The sequence below is a fragment of the Chanodichthys erythropterus genome, chromosome 11, assembly GCF_024489055.1.
Source record: "Chanodichthys erythropterus isolate Z2021 chromosome 11, ASM2448905v1, whole genome shotgun sequence".
Taxonomy (NCBI): Eukaryota; Metazoa; Chordata; class Actinopteri; order Cypriniformes; family Xenocyprididae; genus Chanodichthys; species Chanodichthys erythropterus.
In genome coordinates this window covers 42,051,415-42,062,537 of record NC_090231.1, presented here as the reverse complement: position 1 = coordinate 42,062,537, position 11,123 = coordinate 42,051,415, and positions in this window count along the sequence as shown.

Genomic DNA, 11,123 nt, shown 5'->3' with positions numbered 1-11,123 from the left:
TAGACATGGACAAAGCCATAGAAATGGGCGTGGTGGAGGGGCTCAGTAGCGCCACCTTTTGAGTAATGTTTGGTGGTTAGTTTTTCCTACAGTCACCAAACTCGGTACACATATTATTCTCATCAAGCCGGACAATTTTCTAATTTACATTCATTAGCTCCGACCAACAGGAAGTCAGCTATTTTGGTTTGAATGTTAATTTTTTGAAAAAACAGGCTATGAATTTTATACTACTACTCCTACAGGGTTTATCCAATTTACACCAAGCTTTTTTTAACTTGTTGCGAACACATTGAAGTTGTTTAATTGCAAACGGATTTTGGATATCTCAAACGGTTTGGCCGTGGCGAGGCAACGAATTTATGGCGAGAAAAGGGAAACAGGAAATGTGTTATAACTTCTGCATACATTGATTGATGTTTATGAAACTTCAGGAGTGTGTTGGTTGTAGTAGTCTGATCACATGGATGTAACTATTGTGAGTCAAAGTTATAGCGCCACCAAATGGCAGCAAGAAGTGTATCACTTTTAAAATGCTTTGAGATCACCCTCTTATTTTTACCTGATTTGCTTCAAACTTCATCAGTGTAATGTCAATACACAGCAGATGTAGACCTATGACAGGATTTTTGATATTTGAAATATTGTTGCCATGGCAACAGGTCAAACTGTAATAATATTCTTGAGTGTTTTTGAGGCTCTTAACATGCTTCAAATTGCATGAAACTCGACACACACATCAATATTGTCAACCAGTAGACATGGACAAAGCCATAGAAATGGGCGTGGTGGAGGGGCTCAGTAGCGCCACCTTTTGACAAAAGTGGGGGGGTTAGTTTTTCCTACAGTCACCAAACTCGGTACACATATTATTCTCATCAAGCCGGACAATTTTCTAATTTACATTCATTAGCTCCGACCAACAGGAAGTCAGCTATTTTGGTTTGAATGTTAATTTTTTGAAAAAACAGGCTATGAATTTTATACTACTACTCCTACAGGGTTTATCCAATTTACACCAAGCTTTTTTTAACTTGTTGCTAACACATTGAAGTTGTTTAATTGCAAACGGATTTTGGATACCTCAAACGGTTTGGCCGTGGCGAGGCAACGAATTTATGGCAAGAAAAGGGAAACAAAGTGTTATAACTTCTGCATACATTAATTGATTTTGATGAAACTTTGGCTTAGTCTTCGTTGTACAAGGCTGATCACATGGATTTGACTATTGTGATTCAAAGTCATAGCGCCACCAACTGGAAGCAGAAAATGTGTCACTTTCAGCATACATTGAGATCACCCTCTTATTTTTACCTGATTTGCTTCAAAATTCATCAGAATAATGTTAAAACTTGGCACATGTAATCCTTTGAAAATGGGCAGGGAGGAGGGGCTCTATAGCGGCACCTTGTAGTGCAGTAAATGTGGAGTGAATTTGACATAGTCCTTTGATGTTTAACCGTTTTAAGTGCCTATTGCCCGCTGTGCACAGTTGCCCTGAAGCCGCCGGGGTGGCGGTGCCACCGGGCTTGGGCCCGCCATCGCTGCTCGCAGCTATATTTAGGGCCCAAGCGAAAATTCGCGCAGGGCCCTCTTGTTCTTCTAAGGATTATTATTATTATTTTTTTTTTTTTTTTTTTTTCCGTCTTCCGGGGCTTTTTGGGGGCCTTAACATGCTCAAAAACTCTTGAAAATTGGCACACACATTGGAATCCGCGGCCATTAGGACGCCGGAGAGGCTGGTACCCGGGCGTGGCAGGGGGGCTCGACAGCGCCCCCTTGAAAAAAGTCTGAAAATTTGGTCCATATATTAAACATGCTTGCACGTATTAGTATGAAACTCGGTACACATATAGACCTCATCGGGCCGAACAACTTTCGCGCTCTAAGTTAATCGCCACGCCAACAGGAAGTCAGCTATTAAGGGTTGTTTGAAAAACGCATGCTCTGGAATTTGATATACTCCTCCTAGACGATTAATCCGATCGCCACCGAACTCGGTCAGCATGAAGTCAAGACACTGATGATTAAAAATTGCCAGGGGATTTTTGATATCTCGAACGGTTTGGCCGTGGCGAGGCAACGAATTTATGGCGAGAAAAAGGAAACAGGAAATGTGTTATAACGTCTTAATACATATATTGATCTTTATGAAACTTCACGAGTGCGTTCGATATAGGAGTCTGATCACATGGATGTGACTATTGTGAGTCAAAGTTATAGCGCCACCAACTGGCAGCAGGAAGTGTATCACTTTTTGAAATGTTTTGAGATCACCCTCTTATTTTTACCTGATTTGCTTCAAACTTCATCAGTGTAATGTCAATACACAGCAGATGTAGACCTATGACAGGATTTTTGATATTTGAAATATTGTTGCCATGGCAACAGGTCAAACTGTAATAATATTCTTGAGTGTTTTTGAGGCTCTTAACATGCTTAAAATTGCATGAAACTCGACACACACATCAATATTGTCAACCAGTAGACATGGACAAAGCCATAGAAATGGGCGTGGTGGAGGGGCTCAGTAGCGCCACCTTTTGACAAAAGTGGGGTGGTTAGTTTTTCCTACAGTCACCAAACTCGGTACACATATTATTCTCATCAAGCCGGACAATTTTCTAATTTACATTCATTAGCTCCGACCAACAGGAAGTCAGCTATTTTGGTTTGAATGTTAATTTTTTGAAAAAACAGGCTATGAATTTTATACTACTACTCCTACAGGGTTTATCCAATTTACACCAAGCTTTTTTTAACTTGTTGCGAACACATTGAAGTTGTTTAATTGCAAACGGATTTTGGATATCTCAAACGGTTTGGCCGTGGCGAGGCAACGAATTTATGGCGAGAAAAGGGAAACAGGAAATGTGTTATAACTTCTGCATACATTGATTGATGTTTATGAAACTTCAGGAGTGTGTTGGTTGTAGTAGTCTGATCACATGGATGTAACTATTGTGAGTCAAAGTTATAGCGCCACCAAATGGCAGCAAGAAGTGTATCACTTTTAAAATGCTTTGAGATCACCCTCTTATTTTTACCTGATTTGCTTCAAACTTCATCAGTGTAATGTCAATACACAGCAGATGTAGACCTATGACAGGATTTTTGATATTTGAAATATTGTTGCCATGGCAACAGGTCAAACTGTAATAATATTCTTGAGTGTTTTTGAGGCTCTTAACATGCTTCAAATTGCATGAAACTCGACACACACATCAATATTGTCAACCAGTAGACATGGACAAAGCCATAGAAATGGGCGTGGTGGAGGGGCTCAGTAGCGCCACCTTTTGACAAAAGTGGGGGGGTTAGTTTTTCCTACAGTCACCAAACTCGGTACATATATTGATCTCATCAAGTCGGACAATTTTCTAATTTACATTCATTAGCTCCGACCAACAGGAAGTCGGCTATTTTTGTTTGAATGTTAATTTTTTGAAAAAACAGGCTATGAATTTTATACTACTACTCCTACAGGGTTTATCCAATTTACACCAAGCTTTTTTTAACTTGTTGCTAACACATTGAAGTTGTTTAATTGCAAACGGATTTTGGATATCTCAAACGGTTTGGCCGTGGCGAGGCAACGAATTTATGGCAAGAAAAGGGAAACAAAGTGTTATAACTTCTGCATACATTAATTGATTTTGATGAAACTTTGGCTTAGTCTTCGTTGTACAAGGCTGATCACATGGATTTGACTATTGTGATTCAAAGTCATAGCGCCACCAACTGGAAGCAGAAAATGTGTCACTTTCAGCATACATTGAGATCACCCTCTTATTTTTACCTGATTTGCTTCAAAATTCATCAGAATAATGTTAAAACTTGGCACATGTAATCCTTTGAAAATGGGCAGGGAGGAGGGGCTCTATAGCGGCACCTTGTAGTGCAGTAAATGTGGAGTGAATTTGACATAGTCCTTTGATGTTTAACCGTTTTAAGTGCCTATTGCCCGCTGTGCACAGTTGCCCTGAAGCCACCGGGGTGGCGGTGCCACCGGGCTTGGGCCCGCCATCGCTGCTCGCAGCTATATTTATTATTTATTTATTTATTTTTTATTTTTTTTTTATTTTTTTCGTTTTCCGGGGCTTTTTGGGGGCCTTAACATGCTCAAAAACTCTTGAAAATTGGCACACACATTGGAATCCGCGGCCATTAGGACGCCGGAGAGGCTGGTACCCGGGCGTGGCAGGGGGGCTCGACAGCGCCCCCTTGAAAAAAGTCTGAAAATTTGGTCCATATATTAAACATGCTTGCACGTATTAGTATGAAACTCGGTACACATATAGACCTCATCGGGCCGAACAACTTTCGCGCTCTAAGTTAATCGCCACGCCAACAGGAAGTCAGCTATTAAGGGTTGTTTGAAAAACGCATGCTCTGGAATTTGATATACTCCTCCTAGACGATTAATCCGATCGCCACCAAACTCGGTCAGCATGAAGTCAAGACACTGATGATTAAAAATTGCCAGGGGATTTTTGATATCTCGAACGGTTTGGCCGTGGCGAGGCAACGAATTTATGGCGAGAAAAAGGAAACAGGAAATGTGTTATAACGTCTTAATACATATATTGATCTTTATGAAACTTCACGAGTGTGTTCGTTATAGGAGTCTGATCACATGGATGTGACTATTGTGAGTCAAAGTTATAGCGCCACCAACTGGCAGCAGGAAGTGTATCACTTTTTGAAATGTTTTGAGATCACCCTCTTATTTTTACCTGATTTGCTTCAAACTTCATCAGTGTAATGTCAATACACAGCAGATGTAGACCTATGACAGGATTTTTGATATTTGAAATATTGTTGCCATGGCAACAGGTCAAACTGTAATAATATTCTTGAGTGTTTTTGAGGCTCTTAACATGCTTAAAATTGCATGAAACTCGACACACACATCAATATTGTCAACCAGTAGACATGGACAAAGCCATAGAAATGGGCGTGGTGGAGGGGCTCAGTAGCGCCACCTTTTGACAAAAGTGGGGGGTTAGTTTTTCCTACAGTCACCAAACTCGGTACACATATTATTCTCATCAAGCCGGACAATTTTCTAATTTACATTCATTAGCTCCGACCAACAGGAAGTCAGCTATTTTGGTTTGAATGTTAATTTTTTGAAAAAACAGGCTATGAATTTTATACTACTACTCCTACAGGGTTTATCCAATTTACACCAAGCTTTTTTTAACTTGTTGCGAACACATTGAAGTTGTTTAATTGCAAACGGATTTTGGATATCTCAAACGGTTTGGCCGTGGCGAGGCAACGAATTTATGGCGAGAAAAGGGAAACAGGAAATGTGTTATAACTTCTGCATACATTGATTGATGTTTATGAAACTTCAGGAGTGTGTTGGTTGTAGTAGTCTGATCACATGGATGTAACTATTGTGAGTCAAAGTTATAGCGCCACCAAATGGCAGCAAGAAGTGTATCACTTTTAAAATGCTTTGAGATCACCCTCTTATTTTTACCTGATTTGCTTCAAACTTCATCAGTGTAATGTCAATACACAGCAGATGTAGACCTATGACAGGATTTTTGATATTTGAAATATTGTTGCCATGGCAACAGGTCAAACTGTAATAATATTCTTGAGTGTTTTTGAGGCTCTTAACATGCTTCAAATTGCATGAAACTCGACACACACATCAATATTGTCAACCAGTAGACATGGACAAAGCCATAGAAATGGGCGTGGTGGAGGGGCTCAGTAGCGCCACCTTTTGACAAAAGTGGGGGTTAGTTTTTCCTACAGTCACCAAACTCGGTACACATATTATTCTCATCAAGCCGGACAATTTTCTAATTTACATTCATTAGCTCCGACCAACAGGAAGTCAGCTATTTTGGTTTGAATGTTAATTTTTTGAAAAAACAGGCTATGAATTTTATACTACTACTCCTACAGGGTTTATCCAATTTACACCAAGCTTTTTTTAACTTGTTGCTAACACATTGAAGTTGTTTAATTGCAAACGGATTTTGGATATCTCAAACGGTTTGGCCGTGGGGAGGCAACGAATTTATGGCAAGAAAAGGGAAACAAAGTGTTATAACTTCTGCATACATTAATTGATTTTGATGAAACTTTGGCTTAGTCTTCGTTGTACAAGGCTGATCACATGGATTTGACTATTGTGATTCAAAGTCATAGCGCCACCAACTGGAAGCAGAAAATGTGTCACTTTCAGCATACATTGAGATCACCCTCTTATTTTTACCTGATTTGCTTCAAAATTCATCAGAATAATGTTAAAACTTGGCACATGTAATCCTTTGAAAATGGGCAGGGAGGAGGGGCTCTATAACGGCACCTTGTAGTGCAGTAAATGTGGAGTGAATTTGACATAGTCCTTTGATGTTTAACCGTTTTAAGTGCCTATTGCCCGCTGTGCACAGTTGCCCTGAAGCCACCGGGGTGGCGGTGCCACCGGGCTTGGGCCCGCCATCGCTGCTCGCAGCTATATTTATTTTTATTTTTTTCCGTCTTCCGGGGCTTTTTTGGAGCCTTAACATGCTCAAAAACTCTTGAAAATTGGCACACACATTGGAAGCCCCGGCCATTAGGACGCCGCAGAGGCTGGTACCCGGGCGTGGCAGGGGGTTCGACAGCGCCCCCTTGAAAAAAGTCAGAAAATTTGGTCCATATATTAAACACGCTTGCACGTATTAGTATGAAACTCGGTACACATATAGACCTCATCGGGCTGAACAACTTTCGTGCTCTAAGTTATACGTAACCTCAACAGGAAGTCAGCTATTATGGGTTGTTTGAAAAACGCATGCTCTGGAATTTGATATACTCCTCCTAGGAGATTATTCCGATCACCACCAAACTTGGTCAGCATGAAGTCAAGACATTGATGATGAAAAATTGCCAGCGGATTTTTGATATCTGGAACGGTTTGGCCGTGGCGAAGCAACGAATTTATGGCGAGAAAAGGGAAACACGAAGTGTGTTATAACGTCTACATACATTAATTGAAGTTTATGAAACTTCAGCGGTGTGTTCGTTATAGGAGTCTGATCACATGGATGTGACTATTGTGAATCAAACTTATAGCGCCACCAACTGGCAGCAGCAAGTGTGTCACTTTCAAAATGCTTTGAGATCACCCTCTTATTTTCACCCAATTTGCTTCAAACTTCATCACAATAATGAGATGTGACAAGGAAACAACACAATATCACGTATGCAAGACCGGAGTTCTCAAGTGAGACTGGGTTTATTATTAAAAACGGTAACCCGCAAGAAGCTTGCAATACGAATGGCATGTGTGCTGATTTGCAGCGAAAACAAGAAAAAATATAGCTGCGAGCAGCGATGGCGGGCCCAAGCCCGGTGGCACCGCCACCCCGGTGGCTTCAGGGCAACTGTGCACAGCGGGCAATAGGCACTTAAAATGGTTAAACATCAAAGGACTATGTCAAATTCACTCCACATTTACTGCACTACAAGGTGCCGCTATAGAGCCCCTCCTCCCTGCCCATTTTCAAAGGATTACATGTGCCAAGTTTTAACATTATTCTGATGAATTTTGAAGCAAATCAGGTAAAAATAAGAGGGTGATCTCAATGTATGCTGAAAGTGACACATTTTCTGCCTCCAGTTGGTGGCGCTATGACTTTGAATCACAATAGTCAAATCCATGTGATCAGCCTTGTACAACGAAGACTAAGCCAAAGTTTCATCAAAATCAATTAATGTATGCAGAAGTTATAACACTTTGTTTCCCTTTTCTTGCCATAAATTCGTTGCCTCGCCACGGCCAAACCGTTTGAGATATCCAAAATCCGTTTGCAATTAAACAACTTCAATGTGTTAGCAACAAGTTAAAAAAAGCTTGGTGTAAATTGGATAAACCCTGTAGGAGTAGTAGTATAAAATTCATAGCCTGTTTTTTCAAAAAATTAACATTCAAACAAAAATAGCCGACTTCCTGTTGGTCGGAGCTAATGAATGTAAATTAGAAAATTGTCCGGCTTGATGAGATCAATATATGTACCGAGTTTGGTGACTGTAGGAAAAACTAACCCCCCCACTTTTGTCAAAAGGTGGCGCTACTGAGCCCCTCCACCACGCCCATTTCTATGGCTTTGTCCATGTCTACTGGTTGACAATATTGATGTGTGTGTCGAGTTTCATGCAAATTGAAGCATGTTAAGAGCCTCAAAAACACTCAAGAATATTATTACAGTTTGACCTGTCGCCATGGCAACGATATTTCAAATATCAAAAATCCTGTCATAGGTCTACATCTGCTGTGTATTGACATTACACTGATGAAGTTTGAAGCAAATCAGGTAAAAATAAGAGGGTGATCTCAAAGCATTTTAAAAGTGATACACTTCTTGCTGCCATTTGGTGGCGCTATAACTTTGACTCACAATAGTTACATCCATGTGATCAGACTACTACAACCAACACACTCCTGAAGTTTCATAAACATCAATCAATGTATGCAGAAGTTATAACACATTTCCTGTTTCCCTTTTCTCGCCATAAATTCGTTGCCCCGCCACGGCCAAACCGTTTGAGATATCCAAAATCCGTTTGCAATTAAACAACTTCAATGTGTTCGCAACAAGTTAAAAAAAGCTTCGTGTAAATTGGATAAACCCTGTAGGAGTAGTAGTATAAAATTCATAGCCTGTTTTTTCAAAAAATTTACATTCAAACCAAAATAGCTGACTTCCTGTTGGTCGGAGCTAATGAATGTAAATTAGAAAATTGTCCGGCTTGATGAGAACAATATGTGTACCGAGTTTGGTGACTGTAGGAAAAACTAACCCCCCCACTTTTGTCAAAAGGTGGCGCTACTGAGCCCCTCCACCACGCCCATTTCTATGGCTTTGTCCATGTCTACTGGATGACAATATTGATGTGTGTGTCGAGTTTCATGCAATTTGAAGCATGTTAAGAGCCTCAAAAACACTCAAGAATATTATTACAGTTTGACCTGTTGCCATGGCAACAATATTTCAAATATCAAAAATCCTGTCATAGGTCTACATCTGCTGTGTATTGACATTACACTGATGAAGTTTGAAGCAAATCAGGTAAAAATAAGAGGGTGATCTCAAAACATTTCAAAAAGTGATACACTTCCTGCTGCCAGTTGGTGGCGCTATAACTTTGACTCACAATAGTCACATCCATGTGATCAGACTCCTATAACGAACACACTCGTGAAGTTTCATAAAGATCAATATATGTATTAAGACGTTATAACACATTTCCTGTTTCCTTTTTCTCGCCATAAATTCGTTGCCTCGCCACGGCCAAACCGTTCGTGATATCAAAAATCCCCTGGCAATTTTTAATCATCAGTGTCTTGACTTCATGCTGACCGAGTTTGGTGGCGATCGGATTAATCGTCTAGGAGGAGTATATCAAATTCCAGAGCATGCGTTTTTCAAACAACCCTTAATAGCTGACTTCCTGTTGGCGTGGCGATTAACTTAGAGCGCGAAAGTTGTTCGGCCCGATGAGGTCTATATGTGTACCGAGTTTCATACTAATACGTGCAAGCATGTTTAACATATGGACCAAATTTTCAGACTTTTTTCAAGGGGGCGCTGTCGAGCCCCCCTGCCACGCCCGGGTACCAGCCTCTCCGGCGTCCTAATGGCCGCGGATTCCAATGTGTGTGCCAATTTTCAAGAGTTTTTGAGCATGTTAAGGCCCCCAAAAAGCCCCGGAAGACGGAAAAAAATAAATAAAAAATATAGCTGCGAGCAGCGATGGCGGGCCCAAGCCCGGTGGCACCGCCACCCCGGTGGCTTCAGGGCAACTGTGCACAGCGGGCAATAGGCACTTAAAACGGTTAAACATCAAAGGACTATGTCAAATTCACTCCACATTTACTGCACTACAAGGTGCCGTTATAGAGCCCCTCCTCCCTGCCCATTTTCAAAGGATTACATGTGCCAAGTTTTAACATTATTCTGATGAATTTTGAAGCAAATCAGGTAAAAATAAGAGGGTGATCTCAATGTATGCTGAAAGTGACACATTTTCTGCTTCCAGTTGGTGGCGCTATGACTTTGAATCACAATAGTCAAATCCATGTGATCAGCCTTGTACAACGAAGACTAAGCCAAAGTTTCATCAAAATCAATTAATGTATGCAGAAGTTATAACACTTTGTTTCCCTTTTCTTGCCATAAATTCGTTGCCTCGCCACGGCCAAACCGTTTGAGATATCCAAAATCCGTTTGCAATTAAACAACTTCAATGTGTTAGCAACAAGTTAAAAAAAGCTTGGTGTAAATTGGATAAACCCTGTAGGAGTAGTAGTATAAAATTCATAGCCTGTTTTTTCAAAAAATTAACATTCAAACCAAAATAGCTGACTTCCTGTTGGTCGGAGCTAATGAATGTAAATTAGAAAATTGTCCGGCTTGATGAGAATAATATGTGTACCGAGTTTGGTGACTGTAGGAAAAACTAACCCCCACTTTTGTCAAAAGGTGGCGCTACTGAGCCCCTCCACCACGCCCATTTCTATGGCTTTGTCCATGTCTACTGGTTGACAATATTGATGTGTGTGTCGAGTTTCATGCAATTTGAAGCATGTTAAGAGCCTCAAAAACACTCAAGAATATTATTACAGTTTGACCTGTTGCCATGGCAACAATATTTCAAATATCAAAAATCCTGTCATAGGTCTACATCTGCTGTGTATTGACATTACACTGATGAAGTTTGAAGCAAATCAGGTAAAAATAAGAGGGTGATCTCAAAGCATTTTAAAAGTGATACACTTCTTGCTGCCATTTGGTGGCGCTATAACTTTGACTCACAATAGTTACATCCATGTGATCAGACTACTACAACCAACACACTCCTGAAGTTTCATAAACATCAATCAATGTATGCAGAAGTTATAACACATTTCCTGTTTCCCTTTTCTCGCCATAAATTCGTTGCCTCGCCACGGCCAAACCGTTTGAGATATCCAAAATCCGTTTGCAATTAAACAACTTCAATGTGTTCGCAACAAGTTAAAAAAGCTTGGTGTAAATTGGATAAACCCTGTAGGAGTAGTAGTATAAAATTCATAGCCTGTTTTTTCAAAAAATTAACATTCAAACCAAAAT